Below are 21,838 nucleotides of genomic sequence, written 5' to 3'. Positions count from 1 at the left end.
TTGAAGCTATATTTGGCTGAAGCCTTACAGGTGGAATTCATCAATTACCTCACCCATATCTACTCCTACTGAACTATTTATTTCTCATCCACCATAAATATTTGGAGGGTCAGAAGGTTAGGAAGATAGATAGGGAAATTTGAGTAACAGACAGAGAGTATAGTTATAAGTTAGCATCTAGAACAGAAAAATAGATCCACAAAGATCTCTTAGGTTTGGAAGGGAGGAGATTCAGAGATCTAGAAGTAGGGAACCCTATTCCCTGACCCTCTTTCCTTTTCCTGTTTGAAAGACTTTATTAAACCCAAATATCTTTTATAAAGAATGCAATCAGATCATGTTTCCTGTCAGTTGGGTGAGTGAGCCTGACAAACCAGCCTAGAGCTTGATAGATTCAGAGAAGAACACTCGACTAATATACCATCAAATACAGACAAATAATTCACATATTTCAGTACAAATTTGATGTATAAAGGATACATTGGAAATAATCTCAGAGGGAAGACACTAAGAGAACTGGGAAAATATCACTTCTTAGATGAAGCCTTTCTTGATCCATGCAAATGCTACTGCCTCTACCATATGGCAAGTCACCTATTTAATTTGTATATAAAAATATTTTTATCTACTTTTAGAGGTATATGTTGTCTCTTATAGTATACAAAGCTCCTTAAGAACAAGTGCCACGGTCAGGGTCCAGCCTCACTCACGACTCCAGGGTTCCCAAAAGGTGGCAAATGATCAGTCAAAATAAATAAAATAAAATATCAAACGGAAGGCAGCTTGATCATAATAGCCATGGAATTGCTTTTCATCTCAGCTGCTCTGACATTCCCAGGCTTGGGATTCATGTTTATATCCATATTCTTGGCATGCAGATACCCAAAATCAAAGAGAGATAATTGAAAAAGTGATACATTAACTTTTAACAAATCACTTGATTAACATTCTATATTTTTGTATTGTGATTACAGACAGAATACAAGATAATGATTTTATCACAGGTGGCTTAGATTTGTGTAATTGAGTCACTGAATATATTGAAGCTTAGTGTACCTGTACTGTACCTGTACATATTGTATGGGCCTCTATGATTGATTTGTGTACTGGCTTTATGAGAAAGTTTTGGGCTTGGCCTGTAGCTGGGGTTTTGCTGGGAATCATGTACCTAAGTAAAATTTAACCCATGTTAGTCTTTTGGGATTGGGTTTAAGGGTCTGATCTTTTGGTGATGTTTTGGGGAATAACAGTACATGTGTTTTGCTCTTGCATTATTTCTTCTGAGACTAGGGGGAATAATAATCATGCCAATTCATAGGTAAGGGGCATTGATGAAAGAAGTCATGCAAGGGGGATAGAGCGGGCAGTCACATCTCACCAAGGACCACTCTGTGGTCTCCCCAGCTACCACGCATGACTCTGTCAAGGCATCATGGTCTGATGGCCCCTGGCAAACAAGGAATGTTTAATTTATGTCATATCCTCAGCTAGTACAAGACCTGGCACATAGCAGGTTCTAAATATATGTTTTGTTCTTGGTAGCATAGCCATTCTCAGTTGTATCTATCATTTTGTTGTTTGATGTTCTGTTCCTTTTACAAACCAGAAGTCAACAGATTTGTCTCTGTCTCTCTCGTTATACTTTTTCCACACTGAATTCTTTTAGATAAGTCTCATAGTATTTTTTGTAGTTTTTGTATTTGTCATTTCTTGTGCCATACAAATGGCATATGTGTGTGTTTACACATATCTAAGTTACTAGGCAACTATAAGCAATGTCAGAAGAGTAGTGAGAATGAAGTATTACAAAGAAAATGAGAAGGAAGCCTAAAGCCATTCAGGTAGCATCTTGTACTTTGCATTCAATTTTCGTGATATGTTTCTATTGGGCATGGGGCTCCACTGTTAATAAGAATGTCTTCTATTTTGATATTCACTATACCAATGAAATAATAGATACAGTCCTTATCTTTATTCTTCTATTGACGGTTTGGTACATTTTCCAAAAAGGAAAGGTTCAAAAAGGTTTAATATTATAGGAAATCCGTGATTTGATTGATATAAGTACCCTGTAAAAGAGTACAAATCACAATCAACCCATGCTATCTCATTCTGTGTGACCAGTGTCCATGTTCTTCCAAAACTTTTCCCACAAAGGGTCTAGTCAACCACCTGCAAGGCCAGATTTTTTGACAGTTCCAAAATTAAATCAATTTTATGTACTAATTGGGTCAGGAAAAAGATTTTCATTTCATTTCACACAATAGAAAAGCAGCTTAGTATCTTCAATAGCTGGGTTGCTTGGAGATTTTCTCTCTTTTCCTCCCTTTCATATACCAAAAAAGCTCTGGACTTACTTCAGAATGCTGAATTTAGAGAAAACCCATCTGTCTGTTCATATGCTAAATTATTATAGGCAAACTGTAATAATAGCAAGCTGTGGTATATAATATATTGATAAAGTAATTTTCCACTACAAGGTGTTCATCATAGCATGGTAATTGCTGATGATTCTTTAAAGGCTTCAAACATACCTTCTGTTGAATGGTGTGAATGATAACTTGAACGACTTCTAAATTTCGATGATTTATAAGGTTATATGTAAAGGTACCTGGCTTTTTAGAAACTATCTTTTCACTGTTAACATTTAATTCATAGTAAAGAAATAATTCTATATCCCACCTTTTAAAAAAATAATGAAATGATTAAAATTTATATATGATAATATATAAAATGATTATAATTATTATAATAATTCTAGCATAGTAGAAAAGAGTAATGACTGGATTTAGAAGACCTTGATTCACATTCCACTTCTGATTCTACCAGTCACTTAACTCCTTGTACCTGAGGTTCCTTATGTGTAAAGAGTTGGAATAACTATCCTTTGAGGTCTTTTCTAAGTCTAAATCTAGCTCTAAATTCCTATTTGCTTAAAGTATAATAAATCAGCAAGTGAATTTTCTTTTCAATTATCAATTCTTCTCATTACTATGCTTCCCTCTCTTTTTTTAATAAGTAAAAAGAATGAACTTTAGAGGAAAATTAGTTTAGCAAATAAGAAAGATATGTGAAAAAAATCTAACATCAAAAATGTTAAAAAAGAATCCTGTCAAAATTCAAGCAAAGGAGAGAAATCCCATAAACCATTACTCATGCTAAAACAAATCAAAAGCTCCCTAAAACTTTATTCAAATTCTTCTATTACCCAGTTTGAAAAATTTTTAATGGCTCTCCATTATCTCCATAATAATAAGTCTATACTGCTCATGCTGGTATCAAAGGTTCTTCATACCAAACTTCCCAGAACTAAATAAACAAATACTGTTAGAGCTGAAATTAACTTAATTAATTTAACCTCCCTAGTTTTAAATAAAAGGTAATTGAGGCATATGGAGATTAATAGAGAATGTTTTCCAATACTATATACAGCTGGATTCAGAACAAAAAATAAAGCAAAGAGCATATCAAACCTGTGAATTTATACTTTGTCTTTAATGATTCATTCCTATTTAGAAAGATTTTTTTCTGGTGATGAGAGAGAGAGAGAGACAGACAGACAGACAGAAAGACAGAGAAACAGTGACAGGGAGAGAAAGACAGAGCCAGAGACATTGACTTAGACGGACTAGAACTTGTGCCAAGTATAACAGGAAAAACACTGAATTTGGAATGAAAGAACATGGGTCTGAGCCCTGGCACTGCTACTACTTTGTGTGATCTTTGCTAAGTCAAGTTCCTTGATTCAGTTTCTTCAACTACAAAATATAAAGTCTGGTCTGGATAACCTTACAGATGTCTTCTGGATCTAAAACTATGATTCAATGATTCAAAGAATCAAAATGGTTGATTATACAACAGAAAGATGTACAGTGGGTATAACAAGGGATATTCCCAGCAATGATTTATAAGTAAAGGTGATTTAAGGATATTGCTGGAAAAAGGAATAATCCAATCATATAACAAGGAGAAAAATAACAGAGGAATGGACTAAAAATTAGACTAGAGACCACTGAATATTTGATAACACAAAGAAAGGCCTTCTGAGTATCTACTCTATAAAGAATCCTATGAATGAAGAGGGCCAAGAATTCCCTAGAATGAGGCAACTTACGATGTAATCCACACTGGTGGAGAGAATCCTCTATCAATGATATCATGTATTCAAAGTATCAAGTTAATAACAACAATAATATTCAAAGAAAAAGCATCATATTGAAGACAGAACAGTAAATTTGGGATTAGGAACATCTATGTTTAAATCAACCTAAGAACCTCACTAGCTGTATGTAGGACTCTGAAAAGATTGTTAAGTTTCTCTTTTTGTTAAACATATGCCCATGGAGATAATAACGACTTCTATCAGACAGTTCCTGTCAAGTCAAATGAGAAAATATATGTAAAATGTTTTGCTAACTTTAAAGCACTATGTCTTCATTGTTTTTGGTAATAACTTAGTGTATAGTTGCTATAGGATTTTCATTCACAAAAATTCAATAAGATCATGATTTCCTCTATTTTTATAGATAATGAAGAGTGAGGATCAAGGTGGTTAAATTATTATGGTCAAAAATTGTAGTTACAAGTTGAGAAGTAAAATACAAAGGAGTAAATCAAAATGCTCTACATATAGCAAATGCTCAATAAATGTTGAATTTTAAAGGGCCAAAGATTTAATATTTTCTTCGAATGCAAGAAGGATTTATTAAGCAGCCATTGCATACTAGGCATTATACTTAGTCAGGGTGATACACAAATTGCCCCTGCTTTTGTGATAATTATAAACTTTATATTGTTTGGTTTGGGTTTGAAATTATATTATAAGGATGGTACTCCAATGTAGTCACTTTGGCTAACATCTCTGAGCCTCAGTTCCCTAACCTGTAAAATAAGAACACTGGATTCAAGTCTTTAAGTTCCGTTCCAGTTCTAAATCTATGGTCCTATGATTACTTAAGCTCTCATTTATATCCCTCTTCTCTAAGCCCCTGGGATGCACATTCTTTAACAGAATTTTAACTAGGTACTTATGTTTTTCAGTAATGATTCTAGAGTGAAGGGAAAAGAAGAATCAAAAAAGTCTCTAAAAGTTTCAAGTCTGGATAACTGAAAAAATGATGAATCCATTATCAGAAATGGCAATTTCAGTAAAAGGAATGGGTTTGGAATCAGAAGGAATCAGTTCAGTTTGCGCTATATGAGTTGAAAGTACTGATGGGACATCTTAGTCATCTTGGTCTAAAAGTTTAACAATCCATGGAGTTACTATTATAGAGTAGAAATGACAAACTCAAATAAAAATGAATGTCTGCTTTTCCAATAATAACTTAGAAAACTACAAATTAACATTATCTACATTGTATTATATTTTAATTTATTTTCTTAAAAATTCTGAATTACAGTTTAATTTGGTTCGGATCAGCAGCAAATCTTTCCAGTCCAGCACTAAGAAGAAGGATAAAGGATGATGATACATATTTGGATACCAGATGATCAATAAATTTAGATTCTGAAGGTACCTTTGAAATTATCTAATCCAAATTCCTAATTTGACAAATTAAAAAAAAAAGAAATGAAAACTAAAATCTAAGCTCCAGAGAAATTACTGATTTGCCCAAGTGATTCATTTATAGCTGTGATAAGTACAAAAGTCCAGATATTAACCTAGACTTTTTTGTACCATGTTAAGAACCCCCTCTTCCATAAAGGTGATAGGTGAAGTCATATAAAAGGAGGAAAATATCAAAAATCCAAGAACAAAGCAAATAAGCTAGAGTAACATCTTCATTTAAAGAGTAGAAAGGAGAACCAGGAAAGACAAAAAAAAAGCAGTTATAGAGAGGGGAAAAAATCAGGAGCCATGGGAAAGAGAATCTTGAAAAGAAAGGCAATCAGATGCTGAAGAAAGGTCAAGATGAAAACTGAGAAAAGGCCAATAGATTTAAAGACTAAATCACTTGTTGCCAAAATAAAAGTATAGCTATTTTTAATGCAATAGTCTAATAATTTAAATCATGATTTACTTCAAATATACTTTAAAAAAATACACATATTACAGTTCTATTCTCTTGATACTTCTCTTGGCTTATATTGATGATTATTTGAAAGATTAAGCATATGCTGAAAAAAATATCGATTGGCTTCAAGTCCTACTTACACAAGGTCCATAACACTAAGTTTCTTCAAGTTTTTATCAGGTATGTAGTGATTCTCCCATCACTGGGAAAGTAATCATTAGAGATAAATAATATTTAGCAGATTAGAGTCTCTATATCAAAGGGAATTTCTTATATTAACTCAATCAAGTACTTACAGAATTCCATCCTTTTAACTCAATCAGTCTGAAACTTATAAAACCTTTGCTAAAAGTTAACTCCTCAAAGGAGAGGTGGATCCCACAGACACTGTCACCCTGGGCAATATTAGGCAAATTGAAAAACTGCTATTGATTTCTGTGAAGAGGTGAAAGACAGGAAATGACATTGGAGTATAAAAAGAGACCAACATGGTGTGGATTGCATTACTTTCCTTGGTTGTTGGAGAGTGGTTTCTTGGCTCTCCTTCCTGCCATGGCTAGTGGAAAGAATGGTTCCAGATATTCCTTTGGCTTGTGGAGAGACTATTTCCTTGGATTCTGTGTAGGCCTGCCTGAGACTATTGGACTTTCACATGGAGATCAGAACTTGAGGAAGCACTTGCAGGGGGCTGAGCTGAACTTCCCCTGAGAAGCACTTAGGGCTGGTAGGGTTATTAAGGCTCTGCCTCTTTTTTCCATTTCCCACTTTCACTTTCTCTACCTCATTGTAAACGAAAGCTGCTAACAGTCATTTTGAATTAAAGGATAATATTTTATAACTCTCATATTGAGTTGAAACCCAATAAGATTTCTTAAAATGTAAAAGTTGGACCATTTTGGTCATGGGTGCTTCCCACCTGAAGACAAGGAAAGTACTACAAGTTAATTCCAATATATAATGGAGGAGGAGAAGGGTGGGGATAAAGAAAATGCATGCAATCCATCAAGCATTGGCAATTTTTAAAATTTAATTTATTTAGTTAATTTATAGGAATTGGTTATAGGAATCATATTTTTTCCCTCCCTCCACTACCCACACCCTTCTCATAGCAATTTCATGGGGTATTATATGTGTCCAAGGACACATGTAATATTTCCATTGTTGGTGTTTGCATTAGGGTGTTCATTTAGGCTCTACATCCCGAACCATATCCACTCGACCCATGTAATCAAGCAGTTATTTTTCTTCTGTGTTTCTGCTACTACAGTGTTTCCTCTGAATGTGGATAGTGTTTTTTCTCCTAGATCCTTCCAAGTTGTTCAAGATCACAGCATTGCTATTAATATTAAAGTCCATTACATTCGATTGTACCACAGTGTATTGGTCTCTGTGTACAAAGTTCTCCTGGTTCTGCTCCTTTCACTCTGCATCAATTCCTGGAAGGCATTCAAGTTCACTTAGAATTCCTCCAGTTTATTATTCCTTTGAGGACAATAGTATTCCATCACCAACATATACCACAATTTGTTCAACCATTCCCCAATTGAAGGACACGCTCTCATTTCCAATTTTTTGCCACCACAAAGAGTGCAGCTATGAATATTTTTGTACATGTCTTTTTACTTATTATCTCTTTGGGGTACAAACCCAGCAGTGCTATGGCTGGATCAAAAGGCAGACACTCTTTTAGCACCCTTTGGGCATAATTCCAAATTGCCCTCCTGAGTGGTGGGATTAATTCACAACTCCACCAGCAATGCATTAATGTCCCAACTTTGCCACATCCCCTCCAACATTCATTACTTTCCATTTGCTAGGTGTGAGGTGATACCTCAGAGTTGTTTTGATTTGCATCTCTCTGATTATAAGAGATTTAGAATAGTGTTTCATATACTTTTTAATAGTTTTGATTTCTATAACTGAAAATTACTTATTCATGGCCCTTGCCCATTTATCAATTGGAGAATGGCTTAATTTTTTTGTACAATTGGTTAGCTCTTTATAAATTTGAGTAATTAGACCTTCATCAGAGGTTTTTCTTATGAAGATTGTTTCCCAATTTGCTGTTTCCCTTCTATTATGGTTGCATTGTTTTTTTGTGTGCAAAAACTTTTTAATTTGATGTAATCAAAATTATTGATTTTACATTTTGTGATTTTTTTTTCTACCTCTTACTTGGTTTTAAAGTCTTTCCTTTCACAAAGATCTGACAAGTATATTATTCTGTGTTCACCTAACTTCCTCATAGTTTCCTTCTTTATATTCAAGTCATCTACCCATTCTGAGTTTAATTTGGTGTAGGGTGTGAGATGTTGATCCAAACCTAATCTCTCCCATACTGTCTTCCAATTTTCCCAGCAGTATTTATCAAATAGTGGATTTTAGTCCCAAAAGCTGGTATCTTTGGGCTTATTGTAGACTGTCTTGATGAGGTCACTTACCCCAACTCTATTCCACTTATCCTCCTTTCTGTCTCTTAGCCAGTACCAAATTGTTTTGATGACCACTGCTTTATAGTATAGTTTAAGATCTGGGACTGCAAGGCCTCCTTCCTTCCCATTTTTTTTTTCAAGATTTCCCTGGATATCCTTGATCTTTTGTTCTTCCTAATAAACTTTGTTATGGTTTTTTTGTAATTCAGTAAAAAAGGTTTTTGGTAATTCAATGGATATGGCACTAAATGAGTAAATTAATTTCGATAGGATGGTCATTTTTATTATGTTAGCTTGTCCTACCCATGAGCAATCAATGTTTTCCCAGTTATTTAGATCTAGTTTTAATTGTGTGGATAGTGTTTTGTAGTTGTGTTCACATAGTTTCTATGTTTGTTTCGGCAGATAGATTCCTAAGTATTTTATATTGTCTGGGGTGATTTTAAATAGAATTTCTCTGTCTAATTCTTGCTGCTGAGATGTGTTGGAGATATATAGAAATGCTGATGACTTATGTGGTTTTATTTTGTATCCTGTAACTTTGCTAAAGTCGTTGACTATTTTGATTAGCTTTTTGGCTGATTCCCTAGGATTCTCTAAATAGTCCATCATATCATCTGCAAAGAGTGATAGCTTGGTCTCCTCATTGCCTATTTTAATACCTTCAATTTCTTTTTCTTTTCTAATTGCTACAGCTAGTATTTCTAGTACAATGTTAAATAATAAAGGTGATAATGGGCATCCTTGTTTCACTCCTGATCTTATTGGGAAGGTTTCTAGTTTGTCCCCATTAGAGATGACGTTTGCTAATGCTTTTAGATATATACTATTTATTATTTTTAGGAAAGGCCTTTCTATTCCTATAATTTCTAGTTTTTTCAATAGAAATGAGTGCTGTATTTTGTGAAAGGCTGTTTCTCCATCTATTGAGATAAAAATGTGATTTTTGGCAGTTTGCTTGTTAATATGGTCAATGATGTAAATGGTTTTCCTAATATTGAACCATCCTTGCATTCCTGTGGATAACCCTTGTGATAACATGCTGGAGTCTTTTTGCTAGTATTCTATTTAAGATTTATGTATATTCTATATTCATTATATCTATATTCATTGAAGAGATTAATCTGTAGTTTTATTTCTCTGTTTTTGACCTGCCTGGCTTTGGAATCAGAATCAGTACCATATTTGTGTTGTGAAATGAATTTGGTAGAACTCCTTCTTTGCTTATTCTGTAAAATAGTTTATATAATATTAGGATTAGTTGTTCTATGAATGTTTGATAGAATTCATTTGGGAATCCATCTGGACCTGGGGATTATTTCTTAGGGAGTTCTTTGATGGCTTTTTCAATTTCTTTTTCTGATATGGGGTTATTTAGATAATTTATTTCTTCCTCTGTTAGGTTAGCAAATTATATTTTTGTAAATATTTGTCCACATCACCGAGACTGCATATTTACTCCAATATAGTAAGGGTATAATAGTTTTTAATGATTTCCTTAATTTCCTCTTCATTAGAGGTGAGGTCTCCCTTTTCATTTTGGATACTGTCAATTTGGTTTTCTTCTTTCATTTTTTTAATTAGCTTGACCAGTACTTTGCCTATTTTGTTTGTTTTTTCAAAGTACCAGCTTCTAGTCTTATTTATTAAATAAAAAGTTCTTTGGCTTTCAATTTTATTAATTTCTCCTTTAATCTTAAGGATTTCTAATTTAGTCTTCATCAGAGTTTTTTAATTTGTTCACTTTATAGTTTTTTTTAATTTGTATACCCAATTCACTGAGCTCTACCCTATTGATATTTTCTCATTGCCTATACTGCCTTTTAATGGGATGTAATTACCTTCCCCATCTCTTTTAACTAGATCTATTTTTACTTTGACTTTGTCAGATATCATGATTGTGACTCCTGCCTTCTATATCACTTGATGCCCAATAGATTTGGCTCCATTCTCTTACTTTTACCCTATGCGTGTCTACCTTCCTCATGTGTGTTTCTTGTAGGAAGCATATGGTAGGGTTTTGGTTTCTAAACCACTCTACTACTTGCTTGAGTTTTATGGGTGAGTTCATTCCACATTCAGTTAAATTCCCAGTACTTTGATTTCCACTCCTATTCTTGCCTTTTCTTCTTTCTCTATTTCCTTCTATACATATATATTATATATATATATATTGTTTTAATCAGGCACCCTAATTCCCACCCTTATTTTACTTCCCTTTCTACCCCCCTCCCTTCTTATACCTCTCTTATTTTCTTTACAGTCCTTTTATACTACCCCCTGCCCTCTTCCTCCCTTTTACAGCGCCCTCCCCTTCAGTCAGTTTGTTACCCTTCTACTTCCCTATAGGGAGCAAATCAAGTCTCTGTCCCAATGTATTTGATTGTTCTCCCCCCTTTGAGTCAATTTAAATGTGCATAAGAGTTGAGTATTTCCTATCTCAATCTCTTTACCCTTCCAGTGTATTGATGTTCTCCTCCCTCCCATCATGAGCTTCTTTGTGAAATATAAACTAACCCCCTTTTATTTCTTTTCCCACTTCTTTTAGTATTAACCTCTTTTTTTAGCTCTAGTTGTATGTGTGTGTGTATATATATATACATGTATATATATATACACACACACATACATATGTAGATATTTATGCATACATATATCTATATACATATTTATGTCTTGGCATTTCATCCTATACAGTTTGTCACTGTTCCCTCTAAGTGTAATTCTTCTAGCTGCCCAGGTGATAACAACATTTTTTAAAAATTTTTTTCTTTTAAACCCTTACCTTCTGTCTTGGAGTCAATACTGTGTATTGGCTCCAAGGCAGAAGAGTGGTAAGGGCTAGGCAATGGGGGTCAAGTGACTTGCCCAGGGTCACACAGCTGGGAAGTGTCTGAGGTCAGATTTGAACCTAGGACCTCCCGTCTCTAGGCCTAGCTCTCAGTACACTGAGCTACCCAGCTGCCCCCGATAACAACATTTTTAAGAGTTACCAATGACCTCTTTTCTTATAGGGATACATATCATTTTACCTTACTGGATCTCTTAAAAAAAAGTTTTGTTTTTGTTTTTATTTTCATTTTTTCCCTCTTTCTTAATTACCTTTTGATGATTCTCTTGAGTTCTGTGCTTGGGCATCAAATTTTCTGTTCAGTTCTGGTCTTTTCTTTACAAATTCTTGGAATTCTATTTTGTTAAATGTTCATACTTTTCCCTATAAGAATATGGTCAGTTTTCCTGGTTAATTGATTCTTCATTGTAGACCGAATTCCTTTAGTTTCCAGAATATCATATTCCATGCCTTTCGGTCCTTCAGTGTAGTTGCAGCCAGATCCTGTGTTATTCTCACTGTGGTTCCATGCTATCTGAATGACTTCTTAACAGCTTGTAATACTTTTTCCTTGGTCTGATAGTTCTTGAATTTGGCTATAACATTCCTGGGTGTTGCTAGTTGGGGATTAAGTACAGGAGGTGATCTGTGGATTCTTTCAATCTCTACTTTTCCCTCTTGTTCTAGAATATTGGGGTAGATTTCTTGGATAATTCCCATAGTATGGTGTCCCAGCTTTTTCTTTTGTTTTCTGGTCTTATGGTAAACCAATGATTCTTATGTTTTCTCTCCTGGAATGAGTTTCTAAAACTTCTGTTTTGTGAATAAGGTGCTTCATATTTTCCTAAATTTTTTTTCATTCTTTTGATTTTGTTTTATAGTATCCTACTGCTTTGTGAAGTCGCTTGCTTCTAGTTGTATTCTGGATATTAAAGTTTGGATTTCTTCCCTGACTTTTTGGTCATTCTCCTTCTGGTCCAATTTTCTCTGGAGGTCATCTTTCATCTACTCTGCCTCATCTTTCATTTTCTTTGCCTCATCTTTCATCTCCTTTGCCTCATCTTTCATTTTCTTTGCTTCATCTTTGATCTTTTTTTCCCTTCTCGTGTTTTTAATAGGAATGGGTGTTGTATTTTATCAAAGAATTTTTCTTCATCTATTGAGATAATCATGTGATTTCTGTTAGTTTGGTTATTGATATGGTTAGTTATGTGGATGGTTTTCCTACTGTTAAACAAACCTTGTACTCCTTGTAAAAATTCCACCTGGTCATAATGAATAATCCTTATGATAACTTGTGGTAGTCTCTTTGCTAGGATTTTATTTAAGATTTTTACATCTTTGTTCATTAAGGAACTTGGTATGTAGTTCTCTTTATCTGTTTATGATCTTCTTGGCTCGGGAGTAAGCATCATATTTCTGTCATAAAGAAGTTTGGCAAAACTCCTTCGTTGCTTATTTTGTCAAATAGTTTGGGTAGTATTGGGATTAGTTCTTTAAATGTTTGATAGAATTAACTTGTGAATTCATTGAGCCCTGGAGATTTTTTCCTTGGCAATTCCTTGATGGCTTGTTCAATTTTTTTTTCTTATGAGATTATTTAAGTATTCATTTCCTCTTTTGTTAATCTAGGCATTTTATATTTTTGTAAATGTTTATCCATTTCCCCTAGATTATCATTTATTATCATATAATTGGGCATATTAGTTCTTAATAACTGTCTTAATTTCCTCTTCATTAGAGGTGAGATTGTCCTTTTCATTTTTGATACTGTTAATTTGATTCTCTTCTTTCTTTTTTAAATTAGATTTACCATTACTTTTATCTATTTTATTTGACTTTTCAAAAAGTACCAACTCCTGCTCTTATTCATTAGTTCTTTTACATTCAATTTTATTAATATCTCCTTCAATTTTTAGAATTTCCAATTTAGTTTTAATTGGGGGATTTTTAATTTGTTTTCTTTCTAATTTTTTAAGTTGCAAGCCCATTTCATTGATCTCCCTCTATTTTGTGGATATAGATGCTGAGAGATATAAATGTTCCTCTTAGTATTGCTTTAACTGTATCCCATTCTTTTTCATATTTGATATTTGATGTTGGTTGTGTTCTCATTGTCATTCTCTTCAATGAAGTCAATAATACTTTTTATGGTTTGTTTTTGACACCCCAGTTTTGAAGACTTAGATTATTTAATTTCCAATTAATTTTAAATTTGCCTTCCCATGGACCCTTGTTAAATATAATTTTTATTGCACTATGTTCTCAAAAAGTTACATTCATTATTTCTGCTTTTCTGCATTTGTTTGCTATGTTTTTATGCCCTAGTACTTACTTGGTCGATCTTTCTATATGTACCATGTATTTTGAGAAGAAAGTATATTCCTTTTTATCCCTGTTTAGCTTTCTCCAGATATGTATTAACTCTAATTTTTCTTAACATTTCATTCACTTCCCTTACATTTTATTTATTTAGTTCTGAAAGGGAAGGGTGAAGTCCTTTACTAGTGTGGTCCTACAATCTGTTTCCTTCTTAAGCTCCTTTAGAAATCTAGATGCTATATTATTTGATGCATCAATGTTTAATAATGATATTACTTCATTTTTTATAGTATCTTTAATGGTTTTTACCCTGTTTTATCTCTCCCTTCCATTTCCTCTCAGTGCAATCCTCTCTTTCACCCCTTGATTTTTTTTACATATAGCACATGCATACATATCATATGCATACTGTGAACAATGAATCAAACTTTTTTGTCTATCAATCATCAGCTTTTAAATTAATCAATCAAAAACTTAAACATCCCTACTTAAGGGAACTTAAGTAAGAGAGTTCACAAGTCACTTACTAAAGTGGGCAACAACTCCAGAGGCCACTGCCATGCCCTTGGGCAAACCTAGGCAAATTGAAAGACTGCATTTGATTCCCTTAAAGTGAAAAAAGGGACAGGAAGTGACATGAAAAAAGGATTATAAAAAGTCCTGAATTTCCTTTCCAGGGGACCTTCACCTTGACTTGGGACTTTGACTCTTGGACTGCCTCTTGGAGGACTGCTCCTGGGTCTTCTCATTTGAAGGACTTTGACTTGGGACTTGCCTTTGGTCTTCTCCTTTGGAATTTGTCTTGGCTGGGTGAGTAGCTGGCCTTCCTTTCCTGGCTTTTAGAGATAATTGTTTCCAGAAATTCCTACCTTGGATTTGGAGGAGGCTGCCTTGGTGGAACTCCAGTTGAAGACACCATCAGATGTGGGGAAACCACAGCTGAATCTTAGTTCACCAGAGAATACTAGTAGACTTGTTAAAACTTGTCTCTTTTGCTACATGTTTCCATTTTCACTCTTTCTAACTCTTTGTAAATAAAACTACTAAAAGTCATTTTTTACTTAAGTTATAATATCTTTAAATTGGCGACCACTATATTACTTTTGAATTCTCATATTTAGTCAAAATCCTAATTTTATATTCCTACAATATGTACATGTTTCATGTTCACATTTATGTACATATATCCTCATAGACATTATATCATAATCAGCTTACTTCCCTATCCTCTTTCTAAGAATATTCCTTCAATCTTCTCTGCTACTAAAAGTAATTATTAAGAATTACAGATACATGAAGACATAAAAATATTTTGACCATAATTAGTTCCTTAAATTTTCTCTTCTTTACCTTTTAATGCTTCTGTTGTGTCTCGTATTTGAAGTTCGGATTTTTTGTTTAGGTCTGGCTTATTGGAAATGTTCTATTTTATTGAATGTCCATTTTCCCCCTCTTAAAGAGTATACTCAGTTGTGCTGGATAGATGACACTTGATTGTAAACCCATATATTTTGCCTTCCTGAATATCATGTTGCATGTAGAAGCTACTGGGTCCTTTGTGATTCTGATTGTAGCTAAATGGCATTTGAATTAGTTTTTTTTTTTTTTTCTGGCTGCTTGCAGTATTTTCTCCTTGTCTTGGGGTGGGGGGAAGCTATGGAATTTAGCTATTACATTCCTGGAAGTTGTCATTTGAGGATTTCTTTCTGGAAGTGATCTGTGAATTTTTTCAATTTCAATTTTATTTTGTTGTTCGAGGATCTCTGAGCAGTTATCTTCAATTATTTCTTGTATTATGATGTCTAAGATTTTTTCTTGGTCATGGCTTTCAGATACCCTCTCAAATTGTCTCTCCTTGATCTCTTTTGTACATCAGTTGTTTTTTCATTAAGATATTTCATGTTTTCCTCTGTTTTTTTTTTCATTCCTTTGATTCGGCCTTATTGTTTCTTTATTTCTTATTGAATCATTAGTTTCTTATAGCCTGATTTTCCTCCATCAGGTTCTGGGTCTCCTTTTTCGTTTCTTGCATTGATATCATTTCTCTTCCCCACTTTTCCTCTAGCTCTCTTAATTGGTTTTTGGGTTTTTTTTTTGTTTGTTTGTTTGTTTGTTTTTTGAGCTCTTCCAGCATCTTTGTCCAATCTATATTTTTCTTTTGGACTTCTGGGTGAGTTTGCTTTAACTGTCCCCTTCTGTTCTTGTACCTTGTTCTTTGTCTCCATAAAAATTCTTTTAGGGTTTCTCCTACCTAATTATAGGTAGGTTCTGTTTTCTGGGAGGTTGTGATAACCTCTTAAACTTAAGTTCTACTTTGCTGCTATTCTAAGCTTTTTTTTCTGGGCTTTTACCAGTTTCAGTTCTTCGAAGACTGTGTGATGATCTTAGGGCTGATAGCTCTGAGAGTCCCTTCCCCCTGATGATTCAGTTAACTTTTGAGATCCCCTGATAGCTCCAAGACTTGTCGTAGGATTGGTTGTAAGCTTTTGACCTGACTTTGATCTTGATCAGGCCAGGAACTACTTAAATTGTAGCCTCAGGTTTAGGTATAAGTTTTTGGTCTTATAGTGTACTTTTTCTAATAAGGCACATCATTGATTGCCCTTTCGTGGAGCTCTGCTCTGAGCTTTAGGCAAAATATCTGGGTCCCTCTTAGTACCTATCAGCCACCCCAAACTGTGATCTGTGTCCTCACCCCCAGTCCAGACTGGGGCTACTGGCTTCTCTCTGAGCCCACACAGAAAAGTCCTCTTTAGCACAGACTACCCTGGTCTGGGACTCCTGACTTTTCCATAGGTTTGAAATTGCAAGGGATGTGGGTTGGCTTGTACGACCATTTGCCCTGGCAGGATTTCAGAATCTGAATTTTACCTGGGTCTCAGATTTCGTACCTGGGAAAGCAAATGTGGGGTGGAGATGTATATCTTCTTCTTGGCTTGCTCTTCACTCCTTGCTATATAGTCTTGCTGACTGTGCTTCTCTCTCATCCCAGTGCCCCAGATGTTCTCTGTCTACATTTTGGGTTTTACTTTTCTTGAAGGATGTTTCATTCTGTCTCCTTGTTGGTTCTTTCACTCCTGTATTTGTTTTGTGTTGATATTTTAATATTGATTGGAGGTGATTCTCATGCTGACTTGGAGCTTACCTGTTCTACTCTCCCATCTTGCCTTTCCCCCTTTGGGCATTCCTTCTGGTGTTTTTAATAGGAATGAGTGTGGTATTTTGTCAATAGTTTTTCCTGTATCTATTGAGATTATTATATGATTTTGGTTGTTTTTATTATTGATATGGTCAGTTATACTGATAATTTACCTAATATTGAACCAGTTCTTTATTCTTGGTGTAAACCTCACCTGGCTATTGTATGTGACCTTTGTTTTATATTGCTATAATCTCCCTGCTAGTTATTTTAAATTTTTTGTATCAATATTCATTAGGGAAATAGGTCCATAGGTATCTTTCTCTGTTTTTGTTCTTCTGGTTAAGGGATCAGTACCATGTTTTGTGTTGTAAAAGGAATTTGATAGGACTACTTTCTCTATTTTTCCAAAGAGTTTATATGTTCTATAGAATCCACTTGTAAATTTATCTGGTCCTGGGAAACTTTGCTTAGGGAGTCCATTTATTCTTGTGGTTTTGCTTTATCTGAGGTCATGAATGCTGCACCTGCTTTCTTTTTAACCTCATCTGAAGCATAATGCATTCTGCTCTAGCCCTTCCTTTATATTTCATGTGTGTATCTCTATCTAAAGTATGTTTCTTGTAACTAGCATATTGTTGAGTTATTTTTTAATTTCTAACCTGAAGCACAAACCCTGAAGAATTTAAGTCTCTCTTTCCCCCAAGGAGGGGTTCTGAGACACCTAGAGACCTCCTTTCCACTTTTCTTAGAACCAAGAGATAAAGTGCCTTAAAATCAAGATAATCTTTATTAAGCATGCAAATTGGTCTAGTACCAATAAGCATTCAATGTATTGGCAATTTCTTTTATAATTCTTTGTCAAGAAATGTAGAAAAGGGGCTAGAAGAGGCTGATCTAGGGAGAGATATGAGGTGGTATGGGTAGAGAGTTCTCAAGGACAAGAGTGACAAATTGCCAGGTGCAAGGGGAACAAAGACATTTTGGCACATTGTTTGAGTGCAATAACACATTTTTTAGCATGATAACAAGCATGAAATAATGTTCTTATACTTGAAAATGCAATATGGCATTGAGTAGCAACATCTTCAGGTGCTTTGACAAGGTTAAATGTATCAGTGAATAATAATGAATACTGAAATAGAGATAAAGAATCTGTGTTCTGTGATTATACATATAAAATCTATATCAGATTGATTGCCATCTCAGCCTCTCTGATATGGAGAGAATTTGGAATTCAAAACTTAAAAAAAAAGAATGTTAAAAATTGTTTTTCCATGTATTTGGGGAAAAATAATATTTTCATAATTTTTAAAATGAAACCATTCCATTATAGTCAAATCATAACCATCCCCTATCTATATTGTGAATTTTAAAACTACTCCACCCTACTCAGACCACACTTTAGAAGATTTGATTTAGCCATTTCCTGATTTGTAACAATGGAGATACTTGGTCTAACAGAATCAGGTCGTGGGAACTCTACATAGCTCCACCCTACTTAGTTTAATGAGGTCAGGAATGTCTGTATCCATACTCAAGGATTAAGTATCTAAGAAGATAGCCTTCAACAGACATGTGCAGAAACAGCTGACAGACCCCTGGGCTGTCCTAAGTCAAGCTAATCTAACATTGGTACAGATGAGATGCAGGAAAGTGACGTAAAACCGTCTATATAGGGCACATCACTTCCACTCTTCAGCCTTTTCCCCCGGAGAGAAGGCTCTGGCTGGCAGTGTGGTAAGCTTTCCGACATCTTGGCTGATTGGCAGCTATTTGTCTGGGTTTTGGCAGTGAGTTTGCCATTGAGCTAATTCAGGTTAAGCATCTTGGCTGAGGCCTCTTGGAGTTCAGGCTGATTCCTTCCACTTTTACTCTGCAAAACTTTACCTTCCTAAAGCCTCTAATCTTCCCCATGGCACAAGTCATGCAGGAGAAAACCTACACCCTTTCCATCTCCCTTCTTAATTTCTTTCCACTATATTAATTAAATCACCATAAATTTCTAGCTGACTTGGGTATTTTTTTTATATGGGATATCCACGGTGACCAATAATTAATATAGTTTAGATCAAAATGCTAAAATTATCCTTTACAGTATAAACACTTATTAACTACCATAATAATGATAATTTTTAAAGTATCATTTTCCCATATGTGAATATAAACAATTTTGAGCTTACTGAATTTCCTTATTATTTCTCTTTCATGCATACCTTGTTATTGCTTCTCTTGTGTCTTATTGGAGTAATGGAAAATCAGATTTTCTATTCATATCTGATATTTTCATCAGGAATGCTCAAAAATGCTACAGTTCATTAAATTATTATATTCAGTTTTTCTGGGTTAGTTATTCTTGGTTGCAATCTTATATTCCTTTGCCTTGTGGAATATCATATTCCATGTCCTTTAATCCTTTAATTTGGAAGCTGCTAAATCTTGTGTTTTCCTGACTTTGTAATTTTTTAATCATTTCTTTCTGGTGACTTGTAATATTTTCTCCTTGATTTTGGAGCTCTGGAATTTGACTATAAAATTCCTGAGAGTTTTCATTTTGAGATCTTCTTCAGGAGTTGATTGGTGAATTTTTTCAGTTCCTATTTTGACATGTGGTTCTAGGATATCAGGCCTAATTTCCTTGATAATAGAAAAATTTAGGCTATTTTTTTATCAAGATTTTCAGATAGTCTAATACTTCTTAAATGATCTCTCATGCATCTATTTCCATGGAATTATCTTCTCAAACCCTTTGGAATCATTAAGTTCCACTTTCCCAATTCTTAATTTTTAAAAAATTATTTTCTTCAGTGAGCTGCTATACCTCTTTTCCATTTAACCAATTATATATTTTAAGAAGTTCTTTTCTTCAGTTAACTTTTGTCCCTCTTTTACCCTTAGGCCAATTTTGTTTTTTAAGGTTTTATTTTTTAAGTATTATTTGTGCCTCTTATCATGAACTCTCTTTTAATAATTTTCTTATATCACTCACCCCCCCACTTTTCCCTCTGCCTCATTAATTTTATTTTTTAAAGTCCTTTTGGGCTCTTCTAGGAATTCTTTTTTGGGTTGTGTTCAATTTACATTTTTTCTTTGATGCTTTGCTTGTAGCTGTTTTGATATAGTTATCTTCTTCTGAGTTTGTGTCATGAACTTCCCTGTCATAGTAATAGTTCATGGTTAGGCTATTACTATTATTTTGATTTGTTCATTTTTCTATTTACTTCTAGACTTTAAACTTATGTTAAAGATGAACTCTCTTCTCAGTTTGGAAGGGGCACTTTCCAATTTCTTTTTTTTTTTTGTGCTACTGTTTTCATTCCAAGGTGGTATGTTCTAAAGAAAGGTGTGGTTACTACTCCCCTGCCTAGTCTGTTTTATGGTCTCTACCCAGGAAGGAACTTTGTTTCCTTATCACCACAAGTGCTGGTGTTTCGGTTGCCTCTGGAACTTTGGCCAAGTCCCTTGTTCTGGTGCTCCTTTCTGTTGTGGAACGGGAATCAGGGTTTCTACTCCTTTGTGAGTGATCACAAGCTCTCTTCTCCACCCAGAAATTATGACCAGAGTCCCTACTCTGAGGTGGTTTCAAGAGCTAATGCTCCTCTTCACCCTGGGCCTGTGACACAGAATTGTGTATGGGAAATACAACATGGTTTTGAGCCCAGGGTCAGCAAAGAATTCCTTGTAATCGTTCTTCTGACCAGTTATCTGCCCTCTTACTATCTTTTAAAACTGCTACTGCTAGCGATGGAACTTCCTCTAAAAGATGTTGCTGGGATTGTAACATGCTCTGGGGCTGTTCTCCCCCCAGTTTGGCAGACTGTAAGTGTGAAAACCCCTACCCCCTTATATGAGGATTAGATTTTAATGTTAGCAATAGCTTTGAGTTAACCATAAATGTGTTTTTAAAATAGGTAACTAGTAATAAGCGAATAATAATTAAGCAAAACACGCTTACCAGAAGAGGTATCACTCAGCGAACCCACCACTGGATACACCTTCTTCTGGAAAGGTAGAGCCTCAAATGAAGACAGAATCCACGGTGTTGGCCTGGCCATCAAGACCAGTTTGCTCAAACAGCTGCCAGACTTGCCTGTGGGCATCAGCGAGAGGCTCATGAAGATCCTTTTGCCTCTCAGCAAAGACCGATATGCCACAATCATCAGCGCATATGCCCCAACACTGACCAGCACAGAGGAGACCATCAAGCAGTTCTACTCTGACCTGAGTGCCGTCCTGCACTCAGTGCCCACAAATGACAAGCTGATACTACTGGGAGACTTCAACGCCTGCGTTGGCCAGGACCATGAAAGATGGAAAGGAGTGCTCGGGAAACACGGCGTGGGCAAAATGAACAACAACGGCCTACTGCTACTCAGCAAATGCTCAGAGTTCGAACTCACCATCACGAACACTGTGTTCAGAATGGCGAACAAATATAAAACAAGGTGGATGCACCCACGATCAAAACAGTGGCATCTCATTGACTACATCATTGTACGCCGGCAAGACATCCAGGATGTAAAGATCACCAGAGCCATGAGAGGAGCTGAATGCTGGACAGACCACTGATTTGTTAGAGTGACTCTTCAAATGTGCATTACATGCCTCGCCATCCAAAACGCGCCCAGACAGTTCGCGCATTTTACAACGTGAGTAGTCTTAGAGATCCATCTTATTTGCAAACATTCCAGTCCTGCCTGGACAACAAGCTGTCTGCCAAGGGACCACTCACTGGAAGCTCAACTGAGAAATGGAACCAGTTCAGAGACTCAGTGAAGGAAACATCAAAGGCAGTCCTAGACCCCAAACAACGCAACCACCAGGACTGGTTCGACGAGAACAACTCTACTATTGAAGACCTATTGAGCAAAAAGAACAAAGCCTTTATGGAGTGGCAAAATAACCCAAACTCTGCTCCTAAAAAGGACAGATTCAAGTCTCTCCAAGCCACGGCGCAGTGTGAGATTAGGAAGATGCAAGACCAATGGTGGGAAAGAAAGGCAGAAGAAATCCAGCACTTTGCTGATACGAAAAACTACAAACAATTTTTCAGTGCCCTCAAGACTGTCTATGGGCCATTAAAACTCACCACCACTCC

General features: G+C 35.2%; 1 protein-coding gene across 4 annotated transcripts in view; it reads right to left on the bottom strand.

The window, feature by feature from the left end:
- The window catches only part of CDKL5 (cyclin dependent kinase like 5), a 295,365-nt gene that overhangs the window by 205,366 nt on the left and 68,161 nt on the right, over nt 1-21,838 (bottom strand). The window contains exon 1 of one of the 4 annotated variants that reach the window (XM_056808682.1): nt 20,696-20,825. The exons of the other annotated variants lie outside the window; for them this stretch is intronic. The gene's annotated coding sequence lies outside the window, so the exon portion shown is untranslated. Of the gene's footprint in view, nt 1-20,695; nt 20,826-21,838 lie in introns of those variants that run through there. 4 annotated transcript variants of the gene reach the window in all.

This window comes from Monodelphis domestica, chromosome 8, assembly GCF_027887165.1.
Source record: "Monodelphis domestica isolate mMonDom1 chromosome 8, mMonDom1.pri, whole genome shotgun sequence".
Taxonomy (NCBI): Eukaryota; Metazoa; Chordata; class Mammalia; order Didelphimorphia; family Didelphidae; genus Monodelphis; species Monodelphis domestica.
The sequence above is the reverse complement of the archived record's forward strand: the minus strand, read 5'-3'. Positions and strand labels throughout refer to the sequence as shown.